General features: G+C 29.1%; 1 long non-coding RNA gene across 1 annotated transcript in view; it reads right to left on the bottom strand.

Annotated features, from left to right (window-relative positions):
* The window catches only part of LOC139426072 (uncharacterized), a 46,231-nt gene extending 33,240 nt beyond the window's left edge, over window positions 1–12,991 (bottom strand). The window contains exon 1 of the long non-coding RNA XR_011637349.1: window positions 12,440–12,991. This is a non-coding gene — a long non-coding RNA (uncharacterized lncRNA). The remainder of the gene's footprint in view (window positions 1–12,439) is intronic.
* Between the last annotated feature and the right edge of the window lie 699 nt (window positions 12,992–13,690).

Below are 13,690 nucleotides of genomic sequence, written 5' to 3'. Positions count from 1 at the left end.
ATGAATTTTTTCTATCTTGAAGGCATAGCCGTTTAATTTTTCTATCGGCAGTAGCACTTGTGCATTTTGTTCGGCCTCATTTGGCTTTATTTTCCACTGATTTCGTTTTTTCATAACGTAAACAGAACCTCCGTACACCAGAACAAGTCACTGAACCACCAACTTGTCTTGCAATTTCAGCATAAGCGAGGTCATTTTCTCTCAATATGACAATTCGGCTTCTTTTTGTAGATGTCCAATTAATTCTTCTTGTTGGTGACATTGTTTAAAATTAGTTTAATTAAAAAAAAGAACTTTAAATATTTAAAAACAGCAATACTCTATTTAATTGTACTAGTATGCATCATTCCGCAAAATATTTCCACAACAATAACTCTTTTACTATCCAAATAACCTGAACTATAGTTACAGACATTTGATTGGTCCTAAGAACAGTGTTTGTGATTGGCTAGTACGCTTTTATTACAAAACACGTCCTCATTCAAAACGATTTGTGTTTGTTTGCTCTACTAAAATGAGTATAACTTTTTTTGTAATACAAATATTTTAATTCTGTTTTTGTTATTAAATTTTACATTATATTGCCTTCAATTTAACATATAAACTAAGTATAATTTAATATTCAATTTAAGTGAAAATTTATAAATTCTACAGGCACACAAAGTTGAAAAACATGAAACTTTCAAAAAATATCCACACTTTTGGCCACCACTGTATATATACATATTATATATATTTCTTGGAATTTAACGTATAGATATCAGAGTGAAAAATCTTTAAAAATTGTGTAAAAAAATCGCAAAAATACGGTAACTATGAGTATATAAAACCATAATATTTTCTAAGATTGGTAAATTCTTACTGTAAGATGTCGCCTTAAGATATTGAAATTAATGATGTTGAATGTTATTCTAGCCCACTGATTATTGTACATTGTTCAAAGCAATCATTAGTAAACATCTGTTTGCGATCTTTACTAATATTAATGAATTCCGAAACCCTAATGAAATACAAAACTCCGCGCCTCCACTAATGAAATCTCTTCTATTCACAAAAGAATTTTTTCATTCCGATTAATTCATTTACCGGATTTTGCTAGAGAATAACTGGAGAAAAAAAATAAGTAACTCCCATTTCAAATCTAACGCCTTTAAACAATAATTGTAAATCTCTTCTCTCCCCTTGTCAAAAGAAGAAGAAAAAAGTTAAGGAATTAATACCGTGGCTGTTAAACTAAAGATGTTGAAATAGAACCTCGCCTCGCTTCAATGAGAATTTTCCCTGGAGAATCGGGGATCTCCGTTTTATTGAAATAAAATTACTCTGAGAAATTCCTCAGCCAGACGTTCCACCTGGGGGTATCGATTTTAATATCGAACGGTTTGGAAGCAGGTGTTTCGACTTAGCTTTTGATTTAAAAGAAAACTTTCGCTTTGAAATTTTACGCGAGGTTTTGGTGAAATTAAAAGTATTGATTTCTTCATCGAACTTTCCAAAACTTAAAAAGAAATGAGGCTAGTTAGGGATGAAAATTTAAATTGCTCTTAGCGCTGCATTGTACAGTTTGAAATGCTAACTTTGATGAAAAGAAAGGTAGGGCTCAAGAATGCCGCATAATATGTTTTTAAATTCTTTTTCAAAAATTTTTAAGGTTATTTACTAATTAAAAAGCTATAATATAATACTAAAATATAATGATATGCTTATAATGAATGCTTATCATTATACTAAAATATAATGATAAGCAACTTCTTCAAATTAGTCAGGTAATTTCTTTTGATAAATTCAATAAGACTATTTAGAGTATTATGCTGTCATATATTTTAAAGTCATGGCACTTGTAAAGCACCTATCGAGAAATGATACACAGGCTCAATTTGACGAAAACCCTTCTCCTTTCTGAAGGGACAGTTAATATCAAAAATGTTTCAACCCTTTTAATTTAGAAAAATGTTTAAAAAAATTGTCTATCCGTCAATGATTTATGTGTAATTTTGCGGAAATTATACTTCTTAAAACACTAGCATTCGAAAAAAACATGCATGTTTTTTTCAAACTATTTCTCAGAGATATTATCTTAAATGTCTCCATCTCGGAATTTAAGATAAAATTGTGCTTTTTTTTTCAATTTTATTAAAACTTAACGGAACATCTAATGATAGAATATTATTTGACAGTACTGAGCCCTTAGCAAAAGATGGAAAATAATAGTTTCTCTTTGCTGAAAACTTCATAACTTTTAGAAATTCAGCAGTTTTTTCGGGGATAGTATATGAAGCAATAAAATAAAGCAATTAAAATCTTTGACTCGGTAGTTTTAATACAATATATTTATTGCTACTTGTTAGATTTTAAATTTAATATTTTAAAATAAGGGAAGGCTGGTAAAGTTGATGCAAAAAAATTCTTTTATTTTTCCAAACTCTGAAAATAAACAAATGTGTAATAACAAACCACCTTTCTGAAAATGCTGATTACAAGATAGTGTTATTCCAGAATCTTTCCTGTTCTGTTTTAGGGCAGGACATTGTGGAACTATTGTGTATTTTATTTCGTCTTAGTTGTCACAATTTTCGCCTCGATATTTTCGTGAATTTCGATCTTTATCTGACTAATAAATCTCCGAACAATTTAAAAATAAATTTATTCCATATGTTTTTTGTCGAAAATTGAAAGGGAAATATTAAAATTCTAAGTTTAATAGTGACTTTTCTCTAAATATGGCAATTATTAATAACAGAAATATTTACGTCACTAGACACTAGCATTATTAACGCATTTTTACGACTAAAAACAAATGTTAAATCAATAAATGGTTACATAAATACCAAATAAAAAAAATATTGTATTTAATCCTGGTGAGAACTTTACTTTTCTAAAATAAAATATTTTGAACTTTCAAATATATTTTAAATTCCCTGAGTCTCTTGCTCTTAGTTATGTTATTAGTTTTTACTATTCATAAAAAAAAATCTTTTCATCTTTAACCTTTATCTGTTACAATTTTACTAATAATCAAAAACTAAACTTGCGTTTTCTATAAATTATGATAACGTTATATTCCTTAGAAACCGACTTTCAAAAATTAACATATTCTAATGTAATGTGTGTTAGATAAAGCTATGTGTGGTGAGATTTGTCTAGAAATTTCATGTTTCAAAATTTAATTTATCGAATTATGTTTCTTTTATGTGTTGCATTATCGACTGTATGTAGGTTTTATGGTTTCTTTTTAAACAAATAAAAAGATTCTACATTTATTTCAGCTATTCCTATGAATAAGAAGAATTTTGAATCCTGTTTCCAGTTTTTATAGCAGATCTAAGCTTTTAGCCTTTTCACAACAAGATTTCAACCAAATAATGAATTACATTAAAAGATAAGATGTGAATAAACCCTTCAGATAATTCCATATCTTAAGCGAAGATAACAGTTTATAATTAGGCTATTACTTATCATAATGTCGCAGACAGTATAAAAAATGCAGACATCATAAAAATTATTAGCTATAAAATTATATGAGCAGTTGGGGCGTTAGGCTCATAAAAATCATCTAAAAATATTAATGTAAGAAATATTACATCACTTACTGTTTCTTTTCATCTAATTTGTTGAAAGTAAATTTCGCAACATTTTAGAACAAACTTTTTCACTATAGCGTTGTTCTATGAAATTTTTTGTGTAAATTTTTTTTTGTAATTATACTTGCAAAAAGTATGCAGGGAAAGTCTTACGGTAGACAGTTGTGCTAATTAAATATATTCAGCTCAGTTTTGTCATAGAGAGCTTGTCATTTAAATTGATCGGGTAAAAAAAAAAATTACGTTATAGAGATGTCGCACATTCTGCGGTTCAATTTATAAAACTCAATTTAACTCAAATTTCCATTACTTAACGAAACGCCCCACTTAACCTAACTCAAATGTCCAGTTAAATTTAATTCTCATGGTTTGAAACAATGCTATTTGTAAATGGTTCAAAACCATATAGCTTTGTATTCATGGCTTTTTATCCTAACCAGTTTTGTATTCATGACTTTTTATCCTAACCAGTTTTGTATTCATGGCTTTTTACCCTAACCAGTTTTGTATTCATGGCTTTTTATCCTAACCAGTTGTAAACGGTTTCACACCCGTAAAAGTAAATAAATGCTCAGAAGCTCAAATTTTACGGTTAATTGGACGGACAGATTAATTTTAACGTAATTTCAGAATTCAAAATCTCACTGAGATTTAAAAATCGTCCCCTCAACCGTAAATAAATTCACATTCAAGCTCATCTCCTCTTCAAGAAAGTAAAAAATCTGTGCTATATTTCTGATTTTTCAACAAATTAAAGATATCAGTGAGACATTAAAAGTGTTCTTAAATTAGTACCGATAATATTACAAGCTATGTGTAATAAGCGTTATTTTGGACAGATTATTAATGATTTATTTTTATGTGATAACAGAATATACTGCTAACGATTGCAATTATTGTCTTCAATGAACCCCGTAGTTGGTGACACAACCATACAATCATTATTCAGATTGAGAAATATGGTACCAATAGTTGGCCCAAAGTTTGGAACTTTTAATATTAATTTAACTGTTTGCGTATTTCGCCATATCTCGAGAATTTTAAGTGGTTCAAAATATTTTTGCACACAATTATAAAATTTGTTTATCCAAAAATAATCTCATACAAAAAATAACTTTTAGTAAATATTTCTTTTATTTTATTTAATAATGGTCGAAAACAATTTGAATTGTAAGGTATACAATTTTTAGCGTAATTTTAAAGAATATAGTTTAACACGGTAAAATACAAAGTTTGAGCAAAATCGCTTGAATTGTTCCTGAGAAATTGAATTTCAAAATGTCGCATTGAAAATTCGATTTTCGCAGGAACTATTCGACCGATTTTGCTGAAACTTTGCATTTTGCGAAAGTATAATCTTTAAAATAATGTAAAGAAACTGTATACCGTAAAATTCAGAAATTTTTCGACATTATAAATAAAACAAAAAATAATAAATATTTACTAAAATAGTTTTTTCATGGGGTTTTCTTTGGATAAGCAAATTTTATTATTATAAGCATTTTTTTAAAAATTTGTTTAAAAATCTCTCTAGATATGGCGAAATGCGCAAAAAGTAAAATTAACAGTAAGGAGTCCAAACTTTCATCCGCTCTTTTGACCAAACTGTTGGAAATCCGAATCCGTGGAAAAAAAGGTATGTTTATTCAGAGAAAGTTGATTTTTGTGCCTGATTTCGTAACTCAAAATGTTGTATGCACTAATTAGCATCTCTGAGGTCATCCCCTCCATGTATTAAGATAGAGTCCTAAAAAATGAAAATCCGATAATTAGATCAAAAGTTATTCAGGATGGTCTGTTTTTTTTGTACATAAATTATCTCTGTACGTAAATCATCACTGTATATAAATCATTTCTTAGACTACGTTCCAAGCTACAGACACAAGTAGCATTGTATTAAAAATTCATTTTCTCTTATTACATTCCACAAAAGTACATTTGCTTTCTTAATTAAGGGTAGCCTACAGCACTTTTAAATACAAATATTTTCTGATATCTCGGGGTTCCCAACCTATGGGCTACAAATGGTTTGCCAAAGTTTGTCCAAAAACTTAAATTTTCCTGTTGTAAAATTGAGCATATAATTTTATAAGCATTTTACATCATATTACGCAAAAATGAAGAGGAAAAAAAATTCTAAACTGAAAAAGAAACAAAAATAAATCTTTCAGATAAGAACGAGGTTTTCTGTCTGATTGTATACATACTACGAGGAAATATTACTCTATAAAACCTATATGAAATTAAATGAAAACCCATTATTTATGCGAGTAACATATGCATGTTTAGAAATTTTCTGCAACGTAATTAATAATCACCCAAAAATAATCTATAAATGCTTTTAAGTTATTCACATCTTGGAACAAAAATATTACATAGTCTCCGCAGTAATTATTGAGGAAAACTCTATTTGTAGCGTATCTTTCTGTCTATATTTCTAGCTCGAAAGCCCTTTTTCTTAGAAGTATGCTTTGCATACAAATGAATTAATCACAGCTCTCGAATAATAATGATCGAAAAAAAATCGTCGAAATTGCTAAAGGGAAAGACTTCCAGGCGTAATGAGGCATTGAAAATTCAAAGAATACTACTTGCATTTTAATTAATCTTTCTCTTTACTTTTTTACCCTCTGCATGAACTGATGTTGATTCTATTTTTTCCTAAACAAAGCTCAATGCTTCTGAGTAACGTTTTTCTTCCGATGTCTCGGAGTTTGCAATACAGACTTGAAAATTTGAAAATATCTCTTATTTCTTTACTGCTTCGATTGAAAGCACTTAAATTCCATACCATATTGAGCGTTTGTAATTAAAAATTTTAATTAAAACAACTTGCATAAAATTAATTATAAATTAAATAATGGGTGCTTTCGAAGATTTTTGAAGGCTCTTTGAAGAAAAAGAAGCTTGAATGCATTTAACCCTTTGACACAAATTTTTTATTAATGATATTTGTTATATATTTTTCATTATTTTGTATTAATTTAGGTCAAAATATGGGGAATTTTTATTTTATTAATGTTTCAATGATTGTAGTTGGGAAATACAGCAGAAACAACGGTATCTTTTTCTGCGTTGACGGCGAAATCTTCCAAGCACTGTTGTCACTTCTCCAAACAATTTTTCAAATTTACACTTAAGAGAAGCAGCTATTCCTTATTTAAAACTGTTCAAAGTAACCCCAGTTGACTGCACACTATTAAACCAATCGGTACAATTATTTCTATATTTTTGTTTCTTTAAATGATGGTCTTCTGATTGTAACAAAGTTAAGAGGATTTAATAAATCATTGAATAGATATAACTTGCATTTTAAGGTATCGTCACTAATATGAAAACTAAAATGTTAGCAGTTTTTTCTTCAAAAAATATACCGTTTCACAGAAATTTTTCAAATTATTCATTTTTTTAAACTATAATGAAGATATTATTTAAATAATATATTATATAAAGACATATTAATTCCTGATTAAATAAACATTTTATAAACATTATAAATAAAAAATGTTTATTATTAAAACATAAATAAAATTATGTTTTGAAAAAGAATAACGATGAAAAATTTCTGAAAGTTTAATAAATTTTTGAGAGGGAAGCTTGTGCGCCCCCCCCCCCTCCGTGCAACTGCAAAGAGACAAAACATCATTCTTCTCAAATAGAAATACATAAAAAAGTAAAAAGTTTGATACAATTTATGCAATTCTTCCGCAAGCTGCCACTTGTCTTGAAAATATTTGAGTTCTAAATAATGGGAATACTCCTTAAATACATGATTAGAAATTAATTCGTTGAAATGGGACGCGCTTAATTCATTTGTCTTGTTTAAGCTGCTATATGTTTTGTCGAAGGCAAAAATAAAAAGTAATTTCATATTTATATCTGAAGTTCAAGCTTTAATTTCATCGAAGAATTTTTATGTTTACAAATATGCAAGAACCTATAAATTAGGAGGAAATATTTTCAAAATTATGTAATGAGGATATGGCATTTTTTTTTTGTTGAAATTATTCAGACAGGTCGTGGACGTCTTGGAAAAAAATTAAATACCTTTCTTGTTTCTATTACAATGTTCTAATTATTACAGTAAAAAATTTTACTAATGTTATACATCATGTATATATTAACATTACTGAAACTATTAAACATTACTGAAATTAAAGTTTATTGGAAGTGAAGATAAATTAGTTCGGTAGCGTAACATCCCTCTTTATGCTGACATTCCATAGAAATTTGGCCGTAACAGAATTTGGCTCTTTTACAATCTTCTGAAACAGGCAGTTAAGAGAGCCTTGTTTTAGTACGTTTCTAAAATATCCCTAAGACTACCTCTCAAACTGATTAATCTGAACCCAGAATTTGATTAAGTCTAGGATAGAATTTTCTTTAATATATTCTTTGAGTGCAACAATCCTTAAGTTTTATGTATCGATCCCAGAATATTTATGAATGCACAGTTGCCAACGATATTTAAGCTGGAGGCAATTATTCTGTATCAAAACTTCTGAACTGGATCCTCCAATCGATAAGTTGCTATACTTGAAAGAAAAAAAACCTAAAGACGAAAAAAAAGAGATGTTGCAACTCAGGGGACAAATTGCAAAAGCATTATTAGAATTGAAAAAGACAATGGGGAAAACCCTAAAGACAAAGTTTTTCTGGTAAATAAATTTTTCTGAAAAGTAACAAATATGCAGATGTTCAGTGATTATACGGATATTGGTAAACTACGCGGCTTTTTGCATCTTTGCACAATTTATAGGGCCTAACTAATAAGCTTCATGCTTACATATGAAAAAATATAATTTATACTATGCTAAATATGAGATTAAAATTTGAAAACAATATGAGGTAAATATAAATATGACCTAAATATTAAAAAAAAAGTTTGTCTATATAAAATTATTATGCAAATAAAAATTAACTTTAAAATATTTTCTTAATTTCAATTCTTGTTACTAAGTTCTGCACGAATGCTAAAATGTGTGTATTATATTCTTCTTATATGTAAGGAAAGTTTAAATATTATTGAAACCCATCTTCACAATTTAAGAAAAAATTATGTTTAATTTAAAAAATAATAATTTCATCTCAAAAATAATCTATTAAAGCAAGACAAAATTTTACTTAACTGAAATTTGATTTTGTTTTGAAAAAGAAGATTTTATCTGAAATTTCTGAAATTAAGAACTAATTTCAAGAATGAAAAAAAAAATCCAAATTCCCCTATCTAAAATAGTTTATTCTTTAGGAAAAATGTCGAAAAGGAATTCAATCATGCGCTTTTTATATTTATATAAACAAACCTGTACACAGAGAGAGCCAATTTCGAACAGTTCTAATCCCCGTTTTGTCTAGGGGCGTTTTGCAAAACTATCAGAATGTGGAAAATTACATTGATTTTGCGGAACAATTCAAGCAGTTAAATTGTGTTTGGCCAAATACTGAAGCTAATTTCACGCACTGTGGATTGTGAAAACGCTCTTATTATCGTTTGACTTTGCCCCCAAGATGTTTCACAACGACCCAACTGATTCTTTGTTCCGAATTTTCGATTAGATTTAGCAAGAATTGTAATTTCGAGAAATTCTATTACATTTGCCTACAATCTGGAAATTGAGGAATTTAGAGGGTTCGAAATAACATTCTTCAAACAAAAGATAGTTATTATAAGTAGATAATATGAATGGTTGTTCTTCCATATCAAAGAGAAAATTGCTTTTTCTTGTCGTAAAAATTTTATAATAATAGATGAGTATTGAGATAATCTATCAGAACACGGCACAGAATTGGCTTTTTACCTATTAATCATTTTAAGCAAAATATGCGATTGAAAGTTTGAAACTGAAGAGATTTCCGCATTATTTTCGATTGAATATCTTTGTTTTTAGAATAAATGGGGTAAAAAAATTAAGTTGCATTAATGGTTTAATTTAAATCAACCTTTCTCATTCGCTGAGCAATAAAAATGGATTTGTTTAAGTACCCGAACATAAAATGAAATTTTTACTAAACTCTTGATATTCTGAAAATAGAATCTAAAACCTTTGGAAACCAATCTAGAATATCTTTCCTTCTNATGAGTCCTGGAAATTAATAGATAGAGAATCTAAAACATTTACCTTTGGAAACCAATCTAGAATATCTTTCCTTCTCTTGAATATGGTTTCGTTTTCTGTTCTCAGCGTTTTCTATACTCAATAGGTAAAAGAACGAAAATTCAGATTTTTCAAACACATTTTTCGATAGATCGCATGTCTGTAAAACTTATACCATAATTTTGAACCTTGTTCATGCTAAGTTTTCATACAATTTCCGATTGAAGATTAAAAGTCTTTTTATGAGAAATTACAAACATAAAAACTATTTTTTTTTTGCTCAAATTTTCTCTTTCATGTTTGATTTCTTAAAGATTGAATGGCTGTAAGTAAATCTTTGCTTTGAGTCGCGAAATTACGAACAATTTAATTATTTTTTTCTTGTATTGCATCAGTCTTTGTTTGACAAAATTTCATTAAAATCTTCCCAGTAGTTTTGGAAATAATTAATCGAATCCATAAATTCTTTTTAATTTGAATAACAGTTTAGATTGGATTTAGATGAATTTAGTTGCGTTAGTTTCAGATTTAAATATTTGTAATCACCAAATAAAGACATGCATTTCAAGAGCAGCAAAAAAAATATATATAAATTTTGATTTATACTTGAATTTACTTTATTCTCGCTGATGAAAATATGCAGTTTAATAACTGAGAATTTCAAAATCAGTAAACATACGGTCCGAAAATTTTATTTATACTTAGAATTCACTGTATTCTATATGATGGAAATTATTTTAAGAGCCCTGATGGCAGCGATATGCAATCGAAAATATACCTATTCAGAAACCGTAATATTTTCAAGATCAATGACAATAAAGTTTATGTCATGGTTTATAAGAAGAGTTCCTTATTGATATGCACAATGCCCATTTCATAAAAATTGAAGGAAAAGTACATTCCCATCCCACTGATGAAAATATACAGGGCGCGAGTAAAAAAAAAGAAAAAAGAAACTTTCTGAATAACTTTTAATCTAATGATTGGATTTTCTCTTATTGAAACTCAATTTCAGTGGTTCGAGGGGGATCTCAAATACGCTAATTAATTGGAGCAAACGATATTAAGTTACGAAATAAATAGCCAAAAATTCAAATCCGTCGAAAGAAGGTATGTTTATTCAGAAAAAGAACGTTTTCGCATCAGATTTTGTAACTTATAGTCTGCATTACTTGATTACAATATTTGAGGTAATTCTCTCAAACCATTAAGGTTAAATTTTAGTACGGGAAAATCCAATTATCAGCACAAGAGTTATTCAGGTAAAGTAATCCGTTCTTTTCCGAACACTGTATACATTTCAAATAAACTGACAGAAATACAGATTTCAGAAACTATGCATTTAAATTTACAGATAGTGAAATGTAAAGGCATATTTAAAAGCCAATTTTCAATAAAACTCGGAAAAATCAGTATGATTCGGATACTTTACATTTTGTAATTTTTTGAACTTTAAAGGATATGTTCTTCATGTAAACCTATTAAACACATGTTTATTTTGGGGAGAAAAAAAATTTCTTTACGTTTTAAAGAGTCAAAATTAAGATATTATGGAATTTTGAGAAAAAAAGCATTGATTTGACAATTTACAATATTTGTCTTAAAGTGGCAAGAAGCTCAATCTTCACACAACTTTCAAGGTGATTAACTACCTTCTCCAAAATAAACAAGTAAGAAATTTGCCAGAAAGGAAGTACAACCGAAACAAAATCAATTCACAGAGCTATGTTTCTGATTCAACCTTTTTTTAATAATATGGCCTTAAATTTTGTGACCCGTACTTAAGTACAGAAAAAACCTCACTTAAGTTAATACAACTAATAGATCAAAACTTATGAAAGTTTTAATGTTCATTACTATGCAGAGAAAGAAAGCTTTAGATCCCATGCATTTTTTTAGGATTAATCAAATGAGTTAAAACCGAGTTAAAATGAGAGCAAAGCAAATTTATTATTAATACTTCCAGAAACATTTAATATCTTATTTCGAATATTAACTTTCCATTTTTTTTTATTTTACACTATATTGAATTAAGACATGGCCCTATTGGGCGAACGGTTTAGAAGTAATTTAAATTTTGTTTAAAACAGCATAAATTTTGAATTATACCTGCTTACGTTTCCGAAATTGCTATTTAATCTCCTAAGTTATTGTAATTCTCTTGAAGTATTGTCTGCCTTGAATGAAATGTTGTTGTTGTTGTAGTTCTTTTACGTCGCACTAGAGCTGCTCAATGGGCTATTGGCGACGGTCTGGGAAACACCCCTGATGTTGATCCGAAGACATGCCATCACAATTTTGATCCTCTACAGAGGGGATGACACCCCCGCTTCGGTAGCCCAACGAACTGCACGCGAAGCCTAGCATTTTACGGTAGAACGGTTTAACGAGGATCAATACCGCACATCCTCGGCCCCTACGCAGACTGATCTAAGTGGACACCCACCCGCACACTGACCACAGCCAGTGATGCTTGACTTCGGTGATCTGCTGGGAACAGTGTCTTAACGATAAGTCCACTGCGGGACCCATAGGTCTTTGAATTGATTTTGTTTTCTCTACATTTAAGGCTTCCTTTTCAGAAAATTTCATACTTGTCTAGCTTTTTCGAAGGCAGTTAATGAACAAGAAAGTTGTGCAAAATTTGAGTTTTTCGAAACTTTAAGGTTATGAAAAATATACACCCTACGTCTGTTTACTTTCTTCAGGTATTACTTTTATTATTTTTAGATACTTTAAATAAATATTTGCAGAAATACGTACCTTTGTGGTTCACTGATGGTGCTAGTAGATTTTGGTGATCAAAGTCAAAGACAATAGCCCTTTTTCGAGAATTTTTGAATCACTTTTCACCTGTGATACAAAGGTCCAATGAGAATATTTATGTCTTGATATTTAGAACATAAAATAACAGTTAGTGTCGCTTACTGGAATTGAAAACTCATCTTTGAACTTACAAAAACTTTTAGTTAGCAAGGAATAAAATAACTTAAACATCATATAGCTTCCTGGAAGACGTAATGAACGAGAGTATTCTACTCAATACAAAAAAAATGCAGCTATAGTCGTTCCATATTCTTTCCTATACAAATCCAGTCTCAATCTGTCTTAAACAGGCAAACATCTAATATCCAAACAGAAACGCTTGCATAAAAAGAGTAAAAAAAAAATCGTAACAAATATACTAATCGAACAAATTAAATGTCCGAAATAAACTTTGAAAAATGAATCAATAAGCAATCCAGAAAAGAAAGAAAAGACACAACTTTTCACAGAACTTAAAAACCATAGATATAAAGGTATTCTATATTAGTCCCCCTGTTTAAAACTTAAACTTTCCCTTCTGAATCATTTTCATCTTTCTCCCTCTTCCGGTGGTTTTTCGAACTAGTGATTTCAGACTCTCCATTCTTCTTACTCGAACCTCGTTCCTTCAAATTCGTTGTCTGACACCGTGATTCACTCGTTTTACAAGGAGTATTGCAACTTGTAAATTTAAGTGCGTGTGTATTTTTTTTTCTTCAAAATTTATAGGATCTTCAGCTTTTATCCCTCCCCCCCAAAAAAGATCGAAAGACATTTTTTCACAAAAGAAACACGCGTATAATAGTTTTACATAAAGAACATATCCTGAAAATTTCAAGAAAATAAAAAATTCAAAGTATTCAACCTTGCCTGACTCTAAAAAAAACTGGCTTTTAAACTACAGCTGGATCTCTATTTAGCGAAGTTGATAAATCTCGATAATAAGTTCGTTATATGGAAAATTCGTTAAATAGATAATCACCTTTTGTCATACTTAAACACAAAACAGATTCTAAATTCATAAACGCTGGGCATAATTAAAATAGCAAATTGATACACCTTTATCTTGTAAGTTAGTATCTACTATTTATTTTATAAATCTTAGCTATAAGAGAAATCTGCATGAAAAGCAAGAATAGAGCAAAACATTATCTAGTGTTACACTATCATGCTACATACATTTTCAACTAAAAGAAGCTAAATTTATGN

The sequence above is a fragment of the Parasteatoda tepidariorum genome, chromosome 7 (genome assembly GCF_043381705.1).
Source record: "Parasteatoda tepidariorum isolate YZ-2023 chromosome 7, CAS_Ptep_4.0, whole genome shotgun sequence".
NCBI lineage: Eukaryota > Metazoa > Arthropoda > Arachnida > Araneae > Theridiidae > Parasteatoda > Parasteatoda tepidariorum.
Note: the sequence above shows the minus strand (reverse complement) of the source record. Positions and strands in the feature narration are given on the sequence as shown.